Source organism: Protopterus annectens, chromosome 13.part0 (genome assembly GCF_019279795.1).
Source record: "Protopterus annectens isolate FY-2018-M chromosome 13.part0, PAN1.0, whole genome shotgun sequence".
In the NCBI taxonomy this organism is placed as follows: domain Eukaryota; kingdom Metazoa; phylum Chordata; order Ceratodontiformes; family Protopteridae; genus Protopterus; species Protopterus annectens.
This window is the reverse complement of record NC_056747.1, coordinates 1,081,805,708-1,081,828,144: the sequence shown is the minus strand read 5'-3', so window position 1 is coordinate 1,081,828,144 and position 22,437 is coordinate 1,081,805,708.

The window sequence follows — 22,437 nt, the reverse complement described above, 5'->3', positions numbered from 1 at the left end:
GAAGCTGCTTTGCTTATTGCATAAAACACATATTTTGTGGCAGATCATAATCCTGTCCATACATTACCATTATTCTTACATTATGATAAACTTGAAGTTCCTTAGAAGGACCAAACCAGCGTGTGGCTCTGCAGCCTCCACATAAAATTCAGGAAAAAACAAACCAGGCTCATGTAGTGCTGAAATGCACTGGGGGCTCAGTATTTCCAGTCCACTTCAAGTTCCTACTTAAACAACACCTTATTTTTTAAATTTTCACCTCCCATAAAGACAGACTTAAATATGTCCCATGCACTCCTGAGTTTCACTACGTTTTATAACTAGTCCTTTAAGAAGGCCACTCCAGTTGTGCGCTTACCTTTTTTAGAAATACTTCCTTGTGTTTCTACAGAGCTGTGCAAGCTATAGGTAAATTGTGTCCTCTTGTTCTCAAGCTTTTTTGACTACGAAAGCACCCACTTGGACTTTACGGTTTACTATAAAGTACTTAAGAGGTACATCTTATGTCCTCCTCTGCCTTCTCTTTCAAAACAACTTATGTTAATGTCTTGTCCTTTTTTTATATAACAGCTGGCACAGGGTACCCAATATATTATTGCTTTTTCATGTATAGTAATAATAGATTGTTTGACCAAGTTTTAAAATCGTCATGATGGACGAGTTTTACTTAGACAAAAATTGCACTGAAATTCACTAGGTTTTTCATTCAGGTAACTCCAGTTTCTAACCCTTTTTGTTTGAACAACTGTTATCTTGTACCAAAAAAAGTCATTGCTCACAATTTGATGTTCATATTAAGCAACAATGTACCACAACAAATTATTTGAAAGAATTCTCTAACAATAATGTGTTTTGTTTAGGAAGTTTGAATGTTTTGCAATACAAAGCAGAAAAAAACAAGCTTAATCCTACAATTCCTACAAAATACTTTTTGTTATGCAGACAGAATCTGCTACATCTTGATATAGCTAAGCTGGGGATATCAAATAAGAAATGTGGTAAGATTTTCCTCTGTATATGAATACCTTTTTGGCAAATAAAATATCAGTCTGACAGTTTGTCCTTGCTGACTTTGAATGTTAACAGTCTGAAAAAAATAAGAGATCCTCCAAATATCTGCATTTTGTTACATTTTGTGTGTGTGTGTGTGTGTGTGTGTGTGTGTGTGTGTGTGTGTGTGTGTGTGTGTGTGTGTGTGTGTGTGTGTATGTGTGTTTTTACAAGACAAACATATTTATCATTTCAAATGACATTTTCAGACACACTACTTTTGGGAAACATCACTCTTACCTGTTTTTTTTTTTTTTTTGGCAACTTGAACTCACGGCATAGTTCAAAATACTTAGTGCAGTGTTTCTCATTTCTTTGAAAACCTTTCTACAGCATGCACATTACAACTTTGCTCAATTATATTTCATTAAGGCTCATGCATCCGATAGGAATCCTGCTCATACCAAGCTTGGGACTGGATTCCCTCTGGATGGTTTGAGGAAGTCATCTGAAAATGTGACTGTGATTAGGGGAAAATATTTACTTGAGTTCAAAGCTGTTGTATTTTGGTGAATTCTCCCTTTTCCAAGTTACAATGATTTTCAGTTAGTATGTATAAGTACAAAAGCCGAGTGCAGTGTAGCTCCCCACATTGAGTCGTAACCCTCTGCAGAAATGTACTATGCTGTTTTTTTTTTGGGGGGGGTTGCATTTACATTTTTGGAGTTTTGGTGAGCTCACAATAATCAGTCAAACTTCCATCAAGGTACCTTCAAGGTACGCCCTCTACTCATTTAGTTTCTATATGCAGCTTATTGTTGGGATGGAACCTGGAGTGCATCCTTTGTTCATTGGAGATGGATATGCTGTTGTGGACCACAACAGACTACCAACCTTTAAGTCATCTGTACAGATGGATATTGTACAGATGGCCTTATGATTTCAAAGTCTAAGCATCAGCACAGCTTATGTGTCTTTATCAGTAAAGTGTTGCATTATATTGCATTACACAGGCATGACAGCAGAAGATACATTTACTTGTCCATCATGTGTGCCTTTGTGATTTGGCTAGCAGACTGCAGCTGTGTACCTCACAAGCCCCTTTCTTCTCCATCATTACTATAACTTATCTGGGGAGTTGCTACATCTATCCATTACTTTTCCATTTTTTCTCTGTGCACATATTGACGCTATTTCCCTGTAGTGTTTTAATTGTCCCCATCTAACTCCAGTCCGCCCTCCCTTTTGATTGACTTTCACATATCATGTTTATTATGTTCTTATGTTATTTTTCACTTTTGTTTCTCTCCACAGAATAAGCAAATCCCATTGCATAAACCTTTTTGTGCCCCTCCCCCTCCAATCCCCCCCTCATTATTGTGCGTTGCCTTTGTATCACCTAAATAAGTGTAACTCCTTTCCTTGAAAGAGAGCCAAAGTATGCACAGAACTCTAACTGCAGTCTGACTGACCAAAGACCTGTAGAAGATGTGGTGTAACTTTACAGCCAAGACTTAAACAAAGCTTTCCTTCTTGGTGGTGGGCAGGTGGGCAGACCCTCTCTGTTGCATGGAGTTACTTTTCATGCTGTGTTGCTCCATAGTTTCGTATTGTGCTCCTACCTTGTCTATTCCTTCAGCCAAGAGTTCAACTCGTATTACCCTCTTCTTTTTCTGGCCATAGATTTGTGTTCTTTCTCTAACCATAACTACACGAGGTGCAGGTTATACTCTTAGGTTTGTCTTTCAGACTAGGATGGCAAAGAGCTTGAAAATGAAATGTTTCCTTTGTCCTAGAATGTTTTAATATATATCAGAGCAAACTGTCACATTGAGTAATTCTGTGCTGAGTAACACAAGATCGATGTGGATAGACTTTAAACAGCTTCCACTATGTATTTATACATTTTCTACCATGAATCATAGAGCATTGTCAAATGAATATAATATTCCTTACATGTACTGCAGTATGTCTATGACCTACAAAGTTTTTTTTATGTGATGGGATATATCTTTTATTTGTGTAGAGGCTCCTTTTTGGATATAAAACATGCAGTATTATGATTATAATCTGTCCTGTTGTAAGTCTGGCAAATGTAAATCTGTTGCAGTATTCAGCTCTAGTGAGGCATTTTACTCTGTATGAATACAAACTGCAGGACAATTCTTAAGAGCAAAGATGGAGGCATATCATATTTAACAAATTCTGAGAACCGTTTTCTTCTAGCTCAGACTGTACCGTGAATTATTTTGCAGGCCAGATGCACTTAATAAATCCTGATATGAACACATCTTTGGTGACACATGATACTTTCATGGAATTATAAGCTTTCTTAATAACCTGTCTCAAAGTAAAACACTTGGAACTAACAAACATGCCCTAAAAGTTTGGGAAATGCTTTTTTATTATTTACCAACAAAGCAGTTTGCAAAGCTGTGCCACTAACTTTACAGGCAGGGCATAGTGCAAAAGTTCATTCTCTCAAGCATGCACCTAAAAGTGGGAAACCTGTATAGGTTCAAGACTGAAGCCCTATAACTTTGCAAAATATGCACATTGGTTATATACTTTTGTGACATATTAGTTACATGATGTATGAATGGATGTAGAGTTTACAATCTCACATAAGCAAGTAAGTGGTATGATTTGTGTTTTCTTATGATTGTATTTTGCACTATTTTCTTATGTGCTTTTTGCAAGCCAGGTTGTGAAACTATGGTTTGTTAGAAATAAGCTTTTGATGAATGTCATTTAACTGTGTAGTTCATTCTTTTTCCCTTTGGATATTCCTAAAAAAGGTTTATTCAGTTGTATGGCATACCTGTCATCTGTTTGGTATTTCCTCAAAAATACCCATTTTTTTACTTAAGTAAAGGGGTTAACAGGGTACTGAGTGATACTATATGTCTTCTGTCCAGAGTTGGTATATTTAAGTAGCGGGGGGGTGCAGGGGGGCTTGTCCCCCTGCTTACAAAAAGTTATTGTTTTATCCGTTGTGTAGTTATTTCTTTTTACATAGTCGAAGTTCTGTGACTTTGAACATAATGGTTCGACCATTAGGTGTTTAGAGTTACAGAACTTCAACTATGTAATATAGACCCTTTTTATAGAATGTCCAGATTTTTAACTCATGTTTTTGGTCTGTTTCTCATAACATTTGTGGTTTTCTGGTAAATCACTGAGGACTGAAGTCACTAAATAATGACAAACATTTGAGTTTCAGCCTTTATATTCTTCATATAATGCATGTTAAGGTAAAATGTGTTATTCTAGCAACTTCCTTATTTTATAAGAGTAATATTTGACATCTGTCCTTATTTTTGGGTCTTTGTACCCCCATTATTTCTGTCTTTGTCAAGATTAACTATTTGGCTAGCTGTGGGTCATTAGCTCATGGACCATCATTGTTTAAATACAGCTGTGAATAAACACACTTTATGTGTATGTTTGTATGTGTGTGTGGGGTTGTATAGGTGTGTGTGTGTGTGTGTGTGTGTGTGTGTGTGTACAATCACACACACATATATCTATATGTATATCTATATATTTAGGTAGATAGGTAGATATGGATGTACTTCAAAATATTAAAGCACACACATATCAAAAACCTAAAAATTGATCTTGCAAGATCAAAATACAAAAGAACAGGAAAAAAATACTCACATTTTTTGCAGGGGGAAAGACCCCCCCACCCCCTGATTATTTTATATACAAAGTCAAAGATCACAGTACAGTGATGAAAGGGCTAATTTCCTGATCCTCCGCATAAAGAATGGAAGAGGGAGGGTAGCTGGGCATATGGAGGGAAGGGTATCCAAACGAGAGAGAATACACCTTCACAAGAAACATTTTGGTACAGACAAGTAGGTTACACAGTTTCATAGTGATGGAAAACTAAATGGAAATAATGGCAGAGAAAACAAACAGGACAGGCACATATCAGATAATGCAGCAAAGGCAGGAGGTAAGTGTTTAGGGACATAAGCAGTGAGAAAGGGTGGAGGTCGGCTAGTTATAAATAGGTGACAGAAGAAAAGGAAACACTGCAAGGAACAAAAATAACTAATTACAGTGCAGTATATGAAAAGGAAACACTGCAAGGAACAAAAATAACTAATTACAGTGCAGTATCAAGGTCACTGTCAAGGGAACTGATGAGTACAGAAGGAAAGAAGTAAGGGCATCTGAGGACATGGAGAAATAGAGAGAGAGAAGTGTGGTACAGAAGGAAGCTGTAAAAATGGAAGAGAAGGGAAGCACTGCAAACCAGAGAATAAGCAATAAAAATGGAATTAGAGAATAAAATTATTACACAGCAAGAGATTCAACAATGGCACTGGAGAGACTATCGGTGCTTCGTAGGGGAGGCACAAGGGAACAGCTAGCCAAAAAATAGAAGAAGAAGAAGAAGAAGAAGAAGAAAAAGAAGAGGTACAGAAGATAAGGATTTGAGATGGAGAATATTTACAAGAGGACAAACTAATCAGGGAAATATTCAGGAATACTACAGGGAGATCTGCAAACAACAAGAAGGGCCAAAAGTCTTCAGAATGGAAATGGAAAAGAATGTAGAGGGATATATACTGGAAGATTAAAAAAGAGACAAACTGAATGCAGAGGTGAAAGGGGTGAGATAAGGAAAGTCATATACAAGATGAAAGAGAGGAAACCTGGAGGGCTAGATGGACTACCCTTTAGAGTTCTACAAATGGGGCCGAGATCAGATGTGGTGGGTTCCTGAGGTGGAGAAAAACTAGTGGATACAGGACTCAGGCAAAAATGTAACTGTATGAGGAGGTCTAGGATAACCATTATACTTAAAGGGGAGGAAAATGGGAGGAAGTGAGAAATGACAGGTGAATCTGTTGGATTAATGTAGATATCAAGATTATGGCAAAGGCATCGGCAGGAAGACTGGTATTGGCTGTGTTTGGTTGTGTTTGCTGGAAAAGATAAGATGAACTGTAATTAAGGATAGAAGTGAAAGTGGGCAGCTGCTACTGGTGATGTATGAGGATTGCACTACAGAGGTGATATGGAAATGTTTTCTGCAATTGTGTGTAATTAAATTAAAAAAGAAGGAAGTGTTTTCTTGCATTTGGTAAGATGCACGAAGTACAGCCAAGGTATTTTACCAGGCTTTAAACCCTTTCATGTCTCTGTTCTGAATAAGTTGCAACTTTTACACAATATTTTATATAGCAAGTCATTTTATTATGGCATTGGCTGCTATTTACATAAATCATTACAATTCCCCCTTTGGAATATAAACTTTAATTTTTCTGTGGTTTTCATTCTAATCCTATACAAAGAAGTATTATTTGTAGCTAGTTTAACCAGGGTATGATGGGGCTTCTCCACCCCATAATGTTTTAGCATCATCATGCTTATTTTATATATTTAGACTTATTTCTGCCTCCTTTATTTTTTTTTTTCATTTTGTTCACTAAATATTGGGTCATTGAGAAGCACTTCCACAGGGCAAGGGGAAACTAAAATGTCCACTTTTTTATTACAGCCTCTATTTGTTTCTATGATAGCTGCACCCTTCTGCCCATTTCTGCAACAGATATCAATGTGATGAGAAAATCATGGCAGTCCACTTCTCAGTTTATCACATTCTCCAGAACAGAGTTGTTAAGGTTAAGCTTTACCAAAGTGGGGTGATTTTGTACAGTGACTTTCTTTTAGAGCACTACCATTTAAAGGGATCTTGCACTGTAAGCCTTTGTACAAATGCCTCAGGATTCAATAAACTCTGTGTATGTTTTGTGTGAGGCCTACACGGTGTTTACATGCTTGCACTTTGGTGCACAATGAGGGTTAGCACCCAATGCATATTCATTATGCATGGTATGTCTAAGCTAGGTTTTGTGGCTGGCAACAATGTTGCAAGCCAGGAAACTGTGCATGTGAATGTGGATCTGAATTCTCTGTAAAGTAGAGCACCTACGGTCTGTGGATTTGTGTGGAATGCCATGATGATCACCAGGGCTTTACAGATAGCTATCAATCTGTTAGTGCAACACATCTGCACAAAGGCCAACATAATGAGGGGACAAATAACCAGAAATAAGGACATATTTGACATAGATGTCACACAGAAATGTGTTAGAATGAATCTCTCTCAACCTCTTAGAGCAAGAAATTTGGACAAAGCCATAAATAATGGGAGATAAAGACCCAAAACTAGGGACAGATTTTTAATATTGGTCTTCTATACTTTAGAAAGTTGAATGAATAATAGGTTGTACAGTACAATGAACTATCTGAAGAACATAACGTTTATAACTCAGATGTCTATCATCAGTTTCTGACTTCAATCTACAAAGACACATCGATGATTTGCCAGAAAACCAATATGTTATGTGGAAAATATCAAAATATGAGATAAAAAGTGGACATTCTGCACAAATCAGGACAGTTGAGAGGTATGACCTCAAATGTATGTAATATTTGCTCACATCAGTCCTAAGATCATCCTAGTGATATGACAGATACCCACAAATGTAATAAGGAAAACATCTGGGCATCCAGGGAATATTTGGTCAGTTGAGAGGTATGAATGTAAAATATATGGTCCAAACACAGTACAGGACAGTATACCTATAGTGCAGAGTACTGTGATATCCCGTTTCTGGCATTGTGTACTGAAGGTGTGTAAATGATCTTGTAATGGGACATGGCCTACCTTGTAAAATGAACACTTGGGGGAAGTGTATGAACTGAATGGGTACACAGAGATAAATTGTAAGAATGAACACAGGGAAAGAGGACAGGTGAAATTAGCTAATGTATGGCAGAGGGTGCCATGTCAATGGAAGATGGTTGTAGCAGCAACACCAATCACATATCTGTATGGTACAGCACAGACTGGAGAGTGAAAATGTGTTTTATGTGACAATCACACAAAGTGACATAATGATGGGGAGGATGTCTGTGGCAGATAAGCATCCTTACAGAAATAATGCAAAGGATATTAATCAGGGATTTGACATACAATTGGGTTAGAGTGCATATTACATAGCTGTGCAAATGGATATGCCTGAATACGACTGCAGTCTCAGCAGAGCTCTTCTGCAGGGTGGTCACAGGTAAAGGCTCATGGAAAACATTACAAGAAACAACCACAATCATGGACAATATCAGAATAATACCAGCAGTATTATAGTAATGTCACAGTTGGAGTCAATGATTGCCCACATTCTGTATCCTTCAGGCAGCTGTGTGGACACAGCACGTGTATGTCATCTTTGATGTCCATCACTTAACTAATGGACAGGAAGGGGCCTAGCAGACAGCCCTGATATACAGACCTGATCACTCGACCTGAGATAAAGGTCAAGTCACATATTTCAACATAGTCAGATGCCACCTATGTGATTCACTGGTCTATCCATTTGGTGATATAGCTTTTTAATTGCCACATATGACAGTGTTGAGTGAAAACCTCAGTTTGAATTTGTGTCATATGCCTTCACCTGGTCAAGTTCCACAAGATGATACTGTTGTCATCATGCATGCCATCGATAACCTCTTTGAGGACATCTATCAGATGCAACTGATATGATGTAACATTAACAACTCACACAGGTCTGTTGCACACAGCCACAATATGATTAGTGTACATGAAGAAGAGGTCCATGATCACATGTTAGTCCATCTCACAGTTGAGGAGAGTCAGGATGTGTCTATGCATGAATGTATAAGATGCTGCCCCCTCTACTCAAATGGATGCATGTTGATGTACACCATTGTATGGGATTATAGCCAGTGTGGAGGGTGTGTTGAAGTGTATTCAACTGTATCAGGAAGGTGTATGTGCTGAGTCACACCATAGGTGATCTGTGATATTGTCAGTTGCTTCCGTGTGATAGGACTGGATGAAGGTAAGACAGTGCATACTGCCTATCGGGATCTGCCCTAGGGTTTTGATACAATCCCCATGCAGGTATCATTGAGAAACCCTCCCAACTGGGGATTAGCCCTTATAATAGGAGATGGATAACCAACTGGCTCACCAACAGAACACATACTGTGAAAGTTGGTTAATTAACCTGTACCAGTAGAACTGTCACCATTGGCAAACCCCAGGGATCTGTGCTTGGCCTTTCACTATTTGAACTCTATTTCTTGACAATTCAGGCTAAAGTATATGGTCTTTGCCTTACCAAGTTTGCTGATTCTTGCATATTTTGTGCAATTATTGAGTCGACCAATAATGATAGCATACCACAGGAGGAGCTAGCACAGACAAATGAATGGGGATAAAGGCACATGATCTACACCTAAATGCAGAAATGTGTCTTTTTTAATGTTGTCCTTCTGAAAGGTGGAATTCTGTGTTAATCACAGCATTGACAACAGTCTTGCTATGCTGACACCCAGTGATGCCAGCACTGGGAACACATGTAGATAGCAGTCTGAACTTTCCCCACCAAGTGTCCACACTGGTATTGAAAGCCTATGTTGTGCAGATTATACATTACACCATCATATGCAGATCTTAGTAATGTATGACAGCACTGCACTCAAACCTCATCAGAACAATAATACAGTATAATGCTCTCTTTGGCATGTACCTCACCAGACATATGCAGCAGCTGGAGTGACTACAGGATTTTTTCAGCAAGGTAACATAGGGCCTACAAACAATGCCGTGATGTATGTGGATAGAGTTAAAGCCATGTCACTGTACCCTGTCTGTTATAGGATAAGGTGATGTCTGCCTGACCTCCAGGTCAGTGTGTGACTCTGCGCTGGTGGGACTACTGCTTATCCAAAAATCTGCTATAGTTGATGACATCAGCAGTGTCTGTTGAAGAGAATATGGTAATAACAATGTCCCACATGCTGGAGTGAAAGGCTCTCTGTAATGTCAAGCAAGAGCTCCTACACAAACACACCCTGTTGACTGCAGTGAGAATAGAACTCCTCTCTAAGTACGCAGACTACAGAACTCAGTACTTTACATGAATGCCACTACACAAGTCTGACTTAAAGTGTGTCAGACAACACTTTATAACTGATGATATCAGCAGTGTCTGTTGAGGAGAATATAACAGTGTCCAACATGCCTGTGTAAAATGCTCTCTGTAATGTCAAGCAAGAGCTTACATGCACACACAGTTGTCTGCAGTGAGAATAAAAGCCCTACCTAAGTACACAGCCTACAGAACACAGTACTTTACACAAGCACCATGGCAGAAGTCTGAGATTTCAAGACTTCAGGTGAACTTATAGCAGTTGACATCATCATGCCATGTGAGAGACAAGATGTTTGGTGGGCTGCATGAAATGGATATGTAGGCATCTGGAAGACTCATTATACTGTCCATTAATGAGATTGGAGTGCTAACAGCAGGATACACACTTCTCCTCCTCTGTCTAGAATCACACAATTGACTGTGGTGAGAACAGGACCCCTACCTAAGTAGAAAGACTACAGAACTTAGTATTTTATGCAAGCGCCATGGCATAAGTTTGACTTTTACAAGGCTGCAGGCCAACTTATAGTGGATGACATCAGCAGTGCATGTTGGAGAGAAGCTATTGGGAGGCCTGCATGAAATGGATGTGTATGCATGTTCAAGTATAAAAATGCTGTCAATCCATGGGATTGGAGTGGTAAATGTGGGTTACAAACTTCTGCTGTTCTGGCTAGACACACACATGCACACACACAAACTTAACTGCAATGAGAACAGAACCCCCTACCTAAGTACACAGACTACCAAACACAGTACTTTATGCAAGTGCCATGGCACAAGTCTGACTTTTCTAAGAGTGCAGGTGAATTATTGTAGATGACATCAGCAGGCCACGTGGGAGACAAAATGTTAGGAGGCCGAATGAAAACGTTTTAAAATTATTGCAAACAATAGCATGTCATGCCAAAGCATTTGTCATGTCCTTGTTTTTTATAGCCAGGGCATGTTTGTATACCCTTCTACCCAAAGTCCTAATAGTCTTACCTATATAAAAACCATTGCAGGAATTGCAAAGTGCAACATAAACCACAAAAGTGGTATTACAACTTTAACGGCCTTTGTCCCAAATTACCTTATTTACATGTCTAAGTTCAACTGAAGCAGAGTTGACTATAAATCTACATTGCCTGCAATGTCCACAAGAAAATGTCCCCAATGACATATACCATCAGGTACATGAACATGCCCTGGCTATAAAAAACAAGGACATGACAAATGCTTTGGCATGACATGCTATTATTTGATCATTTTAAAAAGTTTTCATTTTTTTGTACTTGACACAATGACTCCAGATGTTTTTTTGTGGAGATTTTAAAACTTTGTTGGAATGTCGTAAAAATAAATGGCAGATTTTTCGGCATGCTGATCATTTCCTAGGTCTCAACGAGACAATTAATATCAAATGTTTTTTTACAGATGCAGAGATTATAACATCATCTCTGTGTAAAGTGTTTTTTGTTTATATGCAGATAAATTATATATAAGTTATACAAGTTGTAAACACAGTTTTTTATGTCCTTTTTAAGTTTTTCATTTACATATGTTTTTATCACTTTACTATGTATTGTTAGTAGCTATTTCTTTAATAAGATTGTAGTGCAATTATTCATTCATTTCATTGGCTCACACTGTCATGTGGTACATTTAATTTTTTGTATAAAGTTGGGTGGTCTGATTAATGGTATTTGTTTTCTGAAGAACTTCATTTTTTTAATTAAACTGAACAAACGTGCTCATAATACCTTGGTGTTTCTTTGTGGTCTAGCTTCACATTTAATATGCCTGCTCAATTTGATACAACTCTATAAAATACCAAAAAAGCTATTTTTAACTTTTAATGCTACAATAATACTACTCTTATGCTGCCTGCATACGACATGCCTTCATCATAGTTGCCAATCTAGCACAGTGGGTTCAGATATTGCACTCACTATCACTAGCAGCTATGGAAAAAAACAGAACAGAAAACCATTATGAATATCATTTTTGTCTATATTCAGCTTTCTAAGTCTTACAAGTACTCTCTGTAGATGATACTTACACAGGTGTGGGGCGTCCTGTGTCCTACATTCATTGATCCAGCTGTCAGGTGTATCCCTCTTCCTCCTCTGTAGGTCATTATGATGATGCCTACATTGCTCTCCAGTACATGGGATACTGGTGGCACTGGATACCGCCTAGTCTAAACTATAACAAGCCTCTGACTTATACTGGGAGCCAGAATATTCCGCCTACAGAAGTATGTCACTGTAGTTCTTAACTAGGAGTCCAATAAAAATCCTGGAATCCTGGACACTCCACTTCTGTGTACTATATCTGGCACCCTCCCCACAAACACCTGCCTTGTCTGCCATGGATCTAGAGCAATGGAGACTGATGGTTTCACACAATTTCCAGTTATTGAATTTACTGGGAGTGTGCATGCTGTTTGAAAATGTTGTGCTCCACTTACCATCATACTTACCATCATGCAAATGCAGTGCTCAGTAGTGCTCACCCCTGAACACTGCATTTGTGCAATAGTAAGTGGAGTGCAATTATGTAATGCCAAGCAGTGAGGCATTACATTACATTATTTTAATTACAATTTCAAGGTTATTGGATGTACAGGCAGTTGTGTATGTGTGTTAGGGAAATGTGAAGGCCACGCCAATGCAGACAACAGAATTATACATACAGGAATATAGTACACCATATACCCATAGTCATACATCTGATAATAAATGTAATAATCCATAGATAAATAATGAAATAGCTGACACAATACTACTGTGCCAGCTCTCATATACTCATACATATTATTAATATCAGCTCCACTGTCTCAAGTGTTATAAGTGAGAGTGGCTATAATGGGAAGTGGAACAGCAGTAAAAGTATATGGAATATCCTGTATTCAAACTAGGACCATATGTATGGTAGTCCTACACTTACACCTGTCACCACAAGAAGGTGGAAAGAACACTTGCTTATCTTTCAGTTTATTGCCATAGACTACAATGCCACAACAGTGAAAAAAAGTTGCACACTCTGTACTACCTCCCAGGACCATCTGCACTCCAGGTGTACACTTATACCTGCTACCACAGGACCAGTTACACGACATTCCCTATTTTAGCAATCTTTCTTAAGGCCTCACTGTTAACTACTGTGCAACACTACTTAGTGGGTTTGCACAATGCCCAATAGCGTTAATGGAATGTATCCACTTTCTATTTTTGGCTATCTGGGCCCTGTCTGCTTCCTGGGGGGGTGGGCAGTCCAGTTGTCCAGTATGAGCATTGCCGCACTTCACGCAAAATGAGATAAGCACAGCCAAACCCAGCACTCATTCCCTTCATTCATATAATTGAGCTAATTGCCGCATCATGCAATAACTGCTGCCACACACACACACACACACACACACACACACACACACACACACACACACACACACACACACACACACACACACACACACAAATTAGACAAGCAAAGACAGAAAAGGAGAAAAAGAAAAAAATGGGGTGAGTAGTTAAAAGGAAAATCAATGTATGACATACACAGATGAAAATGATGGCTCACATCAGGTATGTCTACATAGATCGGGATTTGAAGTCTCACTCCAATATACCTTCAGAACACAGGATGGGTGCCTTATCCCTCTTTGCCACACAAACAGGTTTTCAGCAAAGAATTGAAGTAAATCTGCACACAACCAACTGCAACAGCATCTACAGTGATATCAAACCATACAAGTGTTATTTGTACAGTTATTATCTTTGTATGTACTGCACCTAGTGATCACACAACCTGTCTGATTACTGCTTCCAAATACACAACTCTGTCTTACACTTCTGTTTTTCTTGGTCATTCTTCATTTATTTGACCAGTAATTTGAGACATGCAGTGCGTAAGTGATTATATATTACTGGCCTTAAAATGTGTGAGGATATTATGTGGAAATATTATAATATGCAGTTGCCAACAAATGAACATCAGGTCAGATGTTAAGGAACACACAGCCTGTGAATTGTGTGCTGCTTACTTACATTTCCACCCTTACATCTAACACTTTGTAGATGTAACGTGACATACCCAGTGGAAGTAAAGCAGCCTGCAGTGCTGTCCTTCTCTCAACCACTAAACATTCACATTTGCAATCCATTAAAACCAAACACTGAGAGAGTGCCTGCAGTATGTTTAAATCAGGTTCCTATGAGTACAACGAAAACGCATTATGTTGAATGTGTTTTCATCTACACATGTAGAGTGAACAGGCAAAACAACGAAGCAGCTGTTCAGTGAATTCTTTCCCTGGGAAAGAAGTCACTTGACCGCTTCGTTGTTTTGCCTTGTTCTGAAGTGTAGTGTGGTTCCTTGTCCGGTATAGCTCCCAAGTGTGATTGTGCAGTAGTTACTGACCTTAGGGTTAGGGTGCAGGTTAAGGTAAATGCATATGTATGAAAGTGTTTACTGTTTTATATTTTGTGTTAAAAGTATGGTTGATTTATGTGTGTATGTGTTTTCAGTTGTTTACTTTTGTTTTGGGGGGTAGAATTAGGGTTAAGGTAAGTGTGTATATGTTTGGAGCTGTTTATGTAAATGTGCGAGAGTTACTGACCTTAGGGTTAGGGTGCGGGTTAAAGTAAGTGCATATGGTTTAAAATGTTTACTGTTTTTTTTTCCGTTAAATGTATGGGTTATGTGCATATGTGTATTTAGTTGTTTACTGGTTTTTATGGGGGTATAATTAGGATTGGGTATGTGTGTATGTGTTTGGAAGTGTGTAATGTGTTTTTTTTTTGTGTTGGTTGGAACAGCGATTTCTTTCCCTAGGAAAGAAATCGCTGTTCTTTGGATTCAACATTTTCAGCTTTCACTGAAAATAGGTCGATGTAACATCGTTCGCTGTTTTAAGCGTTCGATGTTGCATTATAGACCCGTTTAAATCTCCTACATGGATCCAAGTATTTGGGATTCAGCAATTCAAATGAGTTCACATCTCATTTGCATCTTCACCATGCTAACAGCCCTGAATCTACACCATATAAATCGGCAACTGTGTAGCTAGGCAAACTGATGGTGAGGAGACTTGTTTATGTTGGGAAGACTGCACATAAGATATTTCTTCAGAATATATCTGTAGACAGGAGTACTGAACTTTAAAAGGTATGCTTCCATTTTCTCAGCTACATACTGCATACGTTGGAATGTAGTTAAAAAATCTGAAGCAAAGGCTTTTACAGTTTTATCTGTATGCATTAGTTAGAAGTGTACTGATGGCATGGGGATGTTGGCCAAGTCATTTCAGAGGTATACATGATTGCCAGTACATAGAATGCTGGGTAATATAAATGTGCAAATATTTCAGGGATAGTTCCTTAGCACTTTTAGCATTTCAAAGATGGTTTGTTTTCAAAATGTGTCATTTTCCTGTTCTTTTGAAGGGGAAGCAAAGGTGAGTTACTGTTAGGGCACAAACTAGGATAAACTGTTATTTTGAAGGTGTAGCAAAGGTGAGTTATTGCTATGTCACAAACAAGGATATGTTGCTCTGATTACTCTCCATGTTTTACATCCTGTCTGTTGTTTGTATTTCACATCTGCAGAGTGTTGCATGTTTCTCCATGGGGTAATACTGAGTGGCTATCTTTTCTGTTTTATCTAGAAACAATTATTTAGTAGTTATGTGATATGTATGTGTATTATCTTTTGTTGTTTTAGGGCACCAAGAAGTATGCTACCCAAGTGTGTCAATCCTCTGAACCCTCCCCCCCTTCACTGATGCTGAGAACCAAGTTATGACAAGGTGCTGAAAAGTTCGAAGACCAACCAACTTTCTAAATTCTGAGCATTATTTTGCCTCTATAGCTGAAAATAGGTCATTTAATCTTGTAAAGTTCTAATTTGAAGAATCACAATGCTATGTTTGACATTGTTTCAGATCATTGAGCCATGTGAAAGAAAAGTGTGGAAGTTTCAAGTGTGAAACTCCAAGCCATCATGAAGTTCCTATTCCTGCAGAAGAAAACTCCAAAGAAAATCCATGAATGTATGATGCACACATCGAATGACAAGTGCCTTTCTTACTCAACTGTGAAGAAGTGGTATGCAAACTTTCAGCATGGAGATTTCAAGACCGAAGATGCAGCAAGGTCTGGGAGGCCTCAAACGGTGTCACCTCCTGAAATTGTTGACCATGTCCATGACCTGATTTTGGCAGAATGGTGAATATTGGCTAAAGCAATTGCTGAGACACTATGGATATCCAGGCAACATGGTGCTTTTTTGCTGGAAAGGGGACAGAGATATGGCACGTATGATGAAAATTTGGCAAAAGATAGTGGATGATCTAAATGCTGTGGGTGGCCATGTCAGGACATGCAAGGAGGTTCACTACAGGACCACTGACATGATCACACCTGCATGGAGGAGAGCAGCAGCAGTGTGACCAGATGTTAACTGGGGGGAAGGTCTTCTAGGAAACCCCACTAACACCCAATGAAGATTTCCTGTCCAATATCAAGAATCCAGACAGCTCCCAGGAGAGTGCATTACAGCATGTGCTGGATGTTGGAGCAACAATTTCTGAGACAGCAAGCACATATCAGGAGGAGCTTCCAGGTAGGTTTTGGTATCTCAACAGTTGAATACTGTTGTAAAACAATTTAAATCAATCAGTTACTTTTGTGTCACATGTCTTTTTTTTTAGCAGGGATTGAAAATTGCTACAACTATTAGTTTAGGTTGCAGTTGTCAGCCAAGTTCATGTTGAAAGAATAGTTAATGGTCATATAAAGAGGTAAAATTATTACTCCCTGTGTTATTGTTAATTGCAATGATGTTGCCACTACCTCCTGCTTAACTTCTTAGAGGGCCATCTAGATTGCAGAGGAGTATGTCATCTGCAGATGGTAAGCCAAACATTTTTATGTCAGTACTGCTGAGAAATTTAAAGAAATATTTTAATGTGTGCTGGTGATGTCAGGCCTGTTGTGTGTATCGTTGTGCTGTCTGTAGTAGTGGCAGCATGGTTACTTTATTAGCATATATTAGACTATAGTAGTGTAGGTATTAATTGTTTCTCATGTTTGTTGCTTTTTATCACAGGTGGTCATGACAGTGGGAGTGCGGCCCTCTGCCAACTGATGTCAGTGTACCAGCAGACTGTGAAGATGATGGTGGACAAACTGAAGCACAGTAAGGGGATGCAGAGGTTGAATCTGACACTGAGGTTGACATACAGCCATCCCCTGCAGTTCCATCAGACACAGGCAGTAGGCCTACATCTACCCATTCCAGTGAGCCCTCAGATATAGGACAGGTGGAGGGCATGGCCAATGATCATGGTTTACAACTAGTGGAAATTGTCCATCAGTTGTACAAAGTGAACATCATACAGAGCCCGATCTTAAAGGGACAGTCACAGGGATTTTTGTTTTGATTCTGCCCTTTGCTTACATTTTCAGTCTGGCTTTCTGAGCATGTCACAGCTTTGACTGTGGGGGGTGGGAGAGGAATGCCTACAGGACGTTTCAAAGGTGTTAGCCAGATTCCATCTCAGATTGCAGTTGTACTTACAACAGCTCTCACTGAGGCATTCATTAGTTTTGCCTGTACTTTTTATTCTCAGGCAAAAGTAGCCTTTCAGGAAATGTATGACCTGAATTGCTACTCCTTTGCAGGAAAACAAGCAATGCAAAGCTAAAACAATAGTAAACATAATTTTCTTCTCATTTCATTTTGTATTTAATTTTGTACTGACTTCTGAATGCTAACTGAGTGCACTGACATTTTGGCATGACCAGGGCCAGTGCTAGCATTTTGGGGGCCCCAGCAAATTTTAGCTTGGGAGTCCTATCTAGGAGAATATAAAAGGTGTGACCATATTTATTTCATACCACCCTACCTATCAAGCTCACGCAGCACCATTTAACAATCACTGTGCAGTGTTACTACATTCAGAACATTAAAAATACTTGAAATGTTAAGGTACACACTGATTGGCATTTAGTACCAATTTTACATTATGGCAAGCCCCTGTAACACAGCAAGGTAGCCACTCACAATGGTACACACATGCATTGACTGGGACTGTGCAGTGGTGCAGTGGTTAACATTGTCACCCTGTAGCAAGAGGTTCTCCAGTTCGATTATCAGCTGGGGTACCTTCTGTGTGGAGTCTGCATGTCTTCACTGTCTTCCTGTGGGCTTCCTCCCACATTCCAAAGCCATGCTTCTGCAGCATTTCTCCCTGCGTCTCTGCTGAAAATAGGCTGTGTCCTATTAAGACTTTTCTGGTCAACAAATATTAAATAAATAAAATTTAGTATAAAAAAATTATGACAAGCCACTGTATGACAGCAAGGTAGCCACACACAGAGGTTCATACACTGACTGGCATTTAGAACCAATGTTAGATTACGACATGCTCCTGTACCAGACCAAGGTAGCCACTCACCACTCACAGATGTACACACACACACACACACACACACACACACACACACACACACACACACACACACACACACACACACACACACACACACACTGACTGGCATTTAGTATTTATATATTTGCTGTATTATTTCTGTCCTTTGCTATTGTCTGCACTTTGCTTCCCAGGGTAGCTCAGAAGCTAGTTTCAGGTGAGGGTTGTTGAACCAGCCCATTTTAGCTGTTAGTCATTGCCTGAGGTATATTTTTGTATTGTACTTCCATTGCAAACTGCATTTATGTGACTTTGTGCAGAGCTAATATAGCAGAGAGCTAAATTCTTCTGACTATGAGCAGAGTTGGAATCTTTTCCCATCTGACATTCCAAACTGATAAGTACACTTTTTGAAACTCAGTTTGCACTGTGCTGTATTTATATATTTGCTGTATTGTTTCTGTCCTTTGTTGTTGTCTGCACTATTTTTCCCGGGTTCCTATCACATAGTCGAAGTTTTACAAGTTTGAACCACATATGGTCGAGACCATACGTTCGAATTTGTAAAAGTTTGAGCGTTTGAATGGAAATCTCTGTAAGCAGAGGTTTCCATTCACTTCAATGTGGTGTGATCTCGGAGTTGGTATATTTAAGTAGCGGGGGGTGCAGGGGTGCTTGCCTCCCTGCTTACAAGTTATTGTTTTGTACATTGTGTAGTTATTTTTTTTTTACATAGTCGAAGTTCTTTTACTTCGAACATAATGCTTCGACCATTAGGTGTTTGGAGTTACGGAACTTTGACTATGTAATGTAGACCAATTTTCCCCGCTGTCTCTCCCAAGTGTTCTTGTAGTCTTAAATATGGTGGCTTTGGATTTACTCACCCCTGCTGCAAATCTGATCTTGGTCACTGCTCCCAGTCCATTCTCATTTGATCACTCAACATAGTGCAGTGGGATTATTTGGGCAGGACTACCCCCTTGCTTCTTTGACTTTGAACACTTCTGTTTCCTCCCTCTCCATTTAAAAAAAATGGTACACTTTATTCATCTACTTTTACTGTAATTGTGTTCTTCATACTTTATTACCTTTTTGCTGTGTGCTCTTAAGTGTCCAAGTGCTTTTATTCTGCTGCATTTAATGCTACTTGTTAGTAGCCTAATTAAATGTATCTGTTATTCTAAGCATTCTAAGCTTTGGTCTTAGCACTTGTGCTTCAGGCGAGTTACTTTATATTTAAGAAGGTTCTTGTGGTCTACACTCTTGCGGACAAACCCTTAATAAATCCTTCTCTGCATAAAGTCCTGCATATCATTGCTAGAATATCCTTTTTGTATTGACTGTGTGTGCTTCTCAAACAATCTGGAACTATAGAGCTGATAAGTATATTTTTGGCACTTTTTAACTGTTCAGAGTTCTGCACTGTCTTAATTTTTGCTTGACTGAATTATTTATATATTTGCTGGCATTGTTTTCTGATACTCCCAGCTAAATTCTCCTGACCTCCATTTTGATTTTTTCCTAATTTATTTCCTAATTTACTGCTTTCTGCAACTTGTTTTAGACATTTTTTTAAATTTAATTGCATTTATTTAAACTGCATTTGCTTTAATATTGCTACAAACTCAAGTGTGCTAGCTTGCACAGCATTTGAATTGTTTTTACTGCTGTTTTAGCTGTTCTTCTGTAAAAAAACAAGCAAACAATCAAACAAAGTTCTAGGCTTGTTTCCTGCCTTTCCAATAAATAGTTTAGTCCAGATAAAGATTTGCTGTATCCAGGACTGTTGTAAGCTCATTAGACCCCCAAACCTTCTGTGTTGGAGGGAAGCCTTCTAGCTTATCAGTGGGAGTGGTAAGCACTAGGTAGACTATCTACCACAAGAGGAGTGGTTTCTGGCCCAGAAATTGTAGTTTATTGGCCGTTTGGGCAGTTTTTCCATCCCTTTCAACTTTTTGGTTTAATAGCCTGCATTTGAATTAGTTTCCTGCCTTTCCTGTAACTAGTCTAGCCCAGACACAGATTTGCTGTATCCAGGAATGTTTGTAAGCTTCTGAGACCCCCAAGCCTTTCTGTGTTGGAGGGAAGCCTTCTAGGTCATCAGTGGGAGTGGTAAGCACTAGGTAGCCTATCTACCACAAGACGAGTGTTTTCTGGCCCAGAAATTGTAGTTTATTGGTTGTTTGGGCATTTTCCATCCCTTTCAACTTTCTGGTATAAAACTTACATTTGCGCAGGTTTGGCTTGTTTAATCTCCTTGAATCCAGTTTTGGCGGCTGCAGACTCAAGAGCATCAGGAAAGGGAAAGAGATCCTCTATGTTCCTGCATTTTGATTTTTTCTTAATTTACTGTTTTCTGCACTTATTTTTAGTCATTTGTTTAGTTTAATTGCATTTATTTAAACTGTACTTGCTTTAATATTGCTACACACCCAAGCGTGCTAGCTTGCACTGCATTTGAATTGTTTTTTACTCCTGTTTTAGTTGCTTTTCTGTAAAAAAAAGTTATAAGCTTGTTTCCTGCCTTTTGTGTAACTAGTCTACACCAGATGCAGATTTGCTGTATCCAGGACTGTTTGTAAGCTTCTGAGCCCCCCAAGCCTTTCTGTGTTGGAGGGAAGCCTTCTAGCTTATCCGTGGGAGTGGTAAGCACTAGGTAGCCTATATACCACAAGAGGAGTTGTTCCTGGCCCAGAAAATGTAGTTTATTGGCTGTTTGGGCAGTTTTTCCATCCCATTCTACGTTCTGGTTTAAAACCCCACATTTGCATGGGTTTACACTTGTTTAAGCTCCATGGATCCAGTTTTGGTGTCTTGCAGACTGTAAGAGCATCAGGAAGAAGAAAGAGATACTCTGAGTGCCTCCATTTTGATGTTTTCCTAATTTACTGCTTCCTGCACTTGTTTTCAGTCATTTGTTAATTTAACTGCATTTATTTAAACTTTATTTGTTTTAATATTGCTGCACATTCAAGTGTGCTAGCTTGCACTGCATTTGAATTGTTTTTTCCTGCTGTTTTAGCTGCTTTTCTGTAAAAAAAAACCAAACAAAAAAAAAGTTCAAAGCCTGTTTCCCAACTTTCCTGTAACTAGTCTAGCCCAGATACAAATTTGCTGTATCCAGGACTGTTTGTAAGCTTCTGAGCTCCCCCCAGCCTTTCTGTGTTGGTGGGATGCCTTCTAGCTTATCAGTGGGAGTGGTAAGCACTAGGTAGTATATCAACCACAAGAGGAGTGGTTTATGGCCCAGAAATTGTAATTTATTGGCTGTTTTGGCAGTTTTTCCATCCCTTTCAACTTTTGTGTTTTGCGTTTGTGTGGTTTTACACTTGTTTAAATTCCATGTAGCGGCGATGAACTGAGATAAACTATTACTGGTGCCAGAAAGTCTGCTCTTCAGTTTTTCCCTTTGATTTTGCTAGTTCTTTCTCTCTCTCTCTCTTGCACTTTAAATAGCTTAATCACTTTGCACTTCTACAGGTTTTTGTAGCAATTATTGTAGCACACCTAAGTGCCATCAGCACTAGTCGTTCTTCACAGAAATAGCTCCAGTACTTAGTAGTTATGACCAACCCCTCTTGACCTGATTAGAGGGCAGTTCCTTGTGCTTTCTCCTATTAACCTGGCATACTTGGGCATTCTGAGGCAGTGTAGCAACTGCCTCATGTACACAGACAACCCGCTCTTCTTACCTCCCAACACTCAGACTAATGAGAGATGCATTTATATCACCAAATTGGAAGCAAGCCACTCTCCAGCCAAGACCAGACTAGGTGATCAAGAGGAGAAGGTGAACACCTGCACCACACCACATGGAACACATAGCCCTCCAGGACACCCACCATCACAGCTCTGACATAAAAACACAAGCCACACATCCATCTTTGTGGAAGCTCTCAATAGAATATTACCCAAACAGCAGAGACCCCCAAGACAGAAATGCACTCGACAACCACAACACAGCACAAACCAGAGGACACATAGCTCACCTCCACAGTGTGCCCCTCATCCTAAGCCCCTAAGGCTAAACACCTTCCCCAA